Below are 4,023 nucleotides of genomic sequence, written 5' to 3' on the forward strand. Positions count from 1 at the left end.
CGTAGACCACCGCCAATAACTCCTTCTCTGTAACTGTATAGTTCATATAGGCTGCATCAAGTGTCTTGCTGGCACAATAAGTGGGATGAAAGATCTTGTCCTTTTCTGACTGAGAACAGCCCCCACAACAAAATCATTTGCATCACACATCAACACGAACGGCAGAATCCAATCTGGTGCGAAGATTAGGTGCAGTCACTAACCTCAATTTGAGCTCATCAAAAGCCTTCAGACAGGTTTCATTGAACACAAACTTCATATTTTTTTCTAGCAGCTTGCACATCGGGTTCGCGATCTTTGAGAAGTCCTTGATAAATCGCTGATAGAAACCTGTATGTCCAAGAAAATTATGCACCCCTTTAACAGATATAGGAGGTGGCAGTTTCTCGATTGCCTCTATTTTAGCCCTGTCAGCCTTAATGCCTTTGCTTGACACTTTATGTCCGAGAACAATGCCTTCTCAAACCATGAAGTGGCATTTTTCCCAATTAAGTACCAAATTCATTTCTTCAAATCGAGCCAACACCGCATCAAGATGTCGCAAGCAATCATCAAAAGAATCACCGAACATCGAGAAATCATCCATGAATACTTCCACATATTTTTTCACCATATCGGTGAAAATAGCCATCATACATCTCTGGAAAGTACCTAGAGCATTACATAATCAAAAAGGCATCCTTCGAAATGCGAAAGTACCGCAAGGACAAGTGAAAGTGGTCTTCTCTTGATCTTCGAGTGCAATCATAATCTGGTTGTAACCCGAATAGCCATCCAGGAAACATTAATAATCTCGCCCGGCTAACCGATGTGACCTTCTCTAAAGTACCAGCTCATCATTTTCGTTTTTCAGCACAGTCATGCCCCTAATATTCGGGACACATTGAACAGGGCTCACCCACTTGTTGTCTGAGATGGGTAAATAATGCAGGCGTCAAGCCACTTAATCACATCTTTCTTTACCACCTCTTTCATGATTGGATTCAACCTTCTCTGATTTTCAACACTGGGCCTGCTATCTTCCTCGGACAATATCTTGTGCATGCAAAATGAGTTGCTCATCCCTCGAACATCAGTTATACTTCATCCAAGAGCTCGAATCCTATCTCTCAATACTCGCAACACACGTTTAATTTGCACATAAGTTAAAAAGGCAGAGAGGATTATGGGCAATGTGTTATCACTTTCGAAGAAAGCATAATGTAAATGAGAAGGTAAAGGTTTCAGCTCAAGAATCAGAGCCTCCTTAATGGAGAGCTTCGGTTTCTTCAAGTATTCCGGTCTCTCCAAATCTTCAAATGACTTATTGGCTTGCACATAGGCACAACAAGTGTCAAGAATGTGAAGACACTCATCCACTGCCCCATCTTCCATTAGGTCCTCACCATATACCAATGCCATCTCGAATGGATCTATAGAAGCCAGAAAGTGATCTAACTCTGCATTTGTTAGCTCGGGTTCCACCACTGTGATCATCTTCAGTTCCTCATAATGGAGAGGCAACTTAGTAGCTTTGAACACATCAAAAGTAGCTTCTTGCCCATTAACTGTCATGGAAATCTTCCCATCTCTGACTCTGATGACCGCATCAACAGTAGCTAAGAATCCCCCCCCCCCCCCCCCATGTGAGAGTTACATTTTTGTCAGCTTTGTAATCAAGAATAATGAAGTCAACTAGCAGGATGAATGGGCCCACTTTCCCAAGAACATATTCAATTATGCCATCAGGGTATGCTAGAGATCTGTCCGCCAATTGCAAAGTGATTGTTGTTGGTCTTGGCTCACCTAATCCTAACGTCCGGAACACAGAGGTGGGAATCACATTAATACTAGAACCTAAATCACACAATGCTAGCCCAACCTCAATGTTACCAATAGCAATGGAGATGGTGAAACGGCCCGGATCTTTCAGCTTTGGTGGAGTCTTACTCCTCACTCTGGAACTGCACTCTTCAGTAAGTGCTATAGTCTCGAACTCTGTCAGACATCTTCTTTTTGCAAAAACATCTTTGATGTACTTAGCATATTTCGGAACCTCTTGCAAGAGCTCCACCAAAGGGATGTTGATGTGTACCTGTTTCAAGATCTCAAGGAATTTCTTACAAGTCGAATCTGCCTTCTGCTTCTGGAGGCTTTGCGGAAATAGTGGTGGTGGCCTGCATGCCACTACCTCTAACTGCTTTTCAACATTATCAGCCTCTACCTCTGACTGTCCTCTTAGCAGGAATCAACTCAGCATTCACGTTCTTGTTCTTTGAGGAACTTCTTCTAATTGTCTGTCATTCCTCAAAGAAACAGCATAAAGTTGTTCTTTCGAATTCTTTTCGGTATTGCTTGGAAGAGCACCCTGTGGTCTGACAGTTTTAGAAACTGCCATTTGGCCCATCTAACGTTCTAGTTCATTGGTGGATTTTTTTCATTTCATTAATCACCTGCTGCTGATGCAGAGTAATCTGCTAGTTCTGAGACATCCATTGCTTCATTGTTTCTTCCAAAGAGCTACTCACCTGCTGCTGCTAAGGCTTTTGATAATTATTCTGATAATTCGAGTTGTATTTATTTTCGAACTGATGTCCACCACCCCGGTTCTGGTGCCCCATGTAGTAGATTGATTGTGGATTAGCAGGATTCGAAGGACAGTTGGCGAAAAGATAATCTCTGCTACAATCATCGCTAATCTCTACCACAATCATCGCAATGTGCTTATACCTGATTCACTTGTTGCACCTGATTCCCGAATAGAGCATTATTCAGCCTGTTAACAGCATGAAAAAGTTGATCAAGGTCTGCTCGAATAGCAGTAACATCATCTACTTGGAGTACTCCAACAGCTTTCTGTGCAATTCCTAAACGATTTGGTTCTGAGTCTTCTTGAGTACTTTCAGACATTAGCTGCATAAGAGCTTCCATCACCTCATATGTTTTAGACAAGATCTGGTCCTGAGCTGAAGCATTCAATAAAGCTCTAGAATCATGCCTTAGCCCTTCCACAAAATAGTACCTGATGATCTCCTTCGGCTGCATATATGTGGACAGCTTATCAAATACCCCTTGTACCTCTCTCATGCTTATGGTAGAGATTTAAAGTCTTTCTGAGTGAAATTAGCAATTTTCCCTCTTAGCTCCTTCGTTTTCCTGGATGAAAAGAATTTCTCGATGAATTTGCTTGATAGTATCTGTTATGAAGTAATAAAGCCAGCATGAAGATTCTGCAACCAATCCCTTCCTTCACCAATCAATGAGAACGGAAACAAAGCCCGCTTCTGTCACACCCCAAAACCCACCCAGGACGCAACAAGCATCCGATGTTATGGACAACACCGGAAGCACCTTATGAAATCAATAAACGTCCAATCTCTTCTGATAATCTTTCAACATTTTATTTAAAAAAGTCATTTAGGGCTAACCAAAAGCATACTCATACTTATAAAAATCAGCGGAAGTTTATTGTAAATAATAAATTATAAAACATGGCAAACGCTCCAACAAATCATACGAGACTTTAACAATCTACCTACAATTCTAACAACTATCTATGGAGCTTCTAAGATAAATAAATGAATAGACTAACTTGGGGACGTATCCCGAAAACTAAATGCAATAAACTAAGATAGAGGGGTGTCCCACGGACAAGCATGTAGGCTCACCAACAAGTCTGGAAACCAGCAAATTCTCCGACTCCGTACGCGTATCACGAACCTTCTCTTCTTCGTTACGTAACATACCATCAAAACAACAATGGTATGCCTGAGCACTGGGTACTCAGTGAGTGTCTAAGTGGCAATAGTTAATAAAATCAAAATAAGACAGTAAACTCATTAAATCAGTACCAATATAAAACAATTCAAAATCCAAAGATGGAAGAAACCAGCAAACTTAGTAAAATCATCAGTAAACGCCAAAGACACATGAATATATCAATTTTGACTTATCATACCGTTTACCATATCAAATTTTTCACTTATGAACTCAAGATCACCCCTGCCACTCACAGGCAATCAAAGAATCAACACATGCCAACTC

This window comes from Lycium barbarum, chromosome 4 (genome assembly GCF_019175385.1).
Source record: "Lycium barbarum isolate Lr01 chromosome 4, ASM1917538v2, whole genome shotgun sequence".
NCBI classification, from domain to species: Eukaryota; Viridiplantae; Streptophyta; class Magnoliopsida; order Solanales; family Solanaceae; genus Lycium; species Lycium barbarum.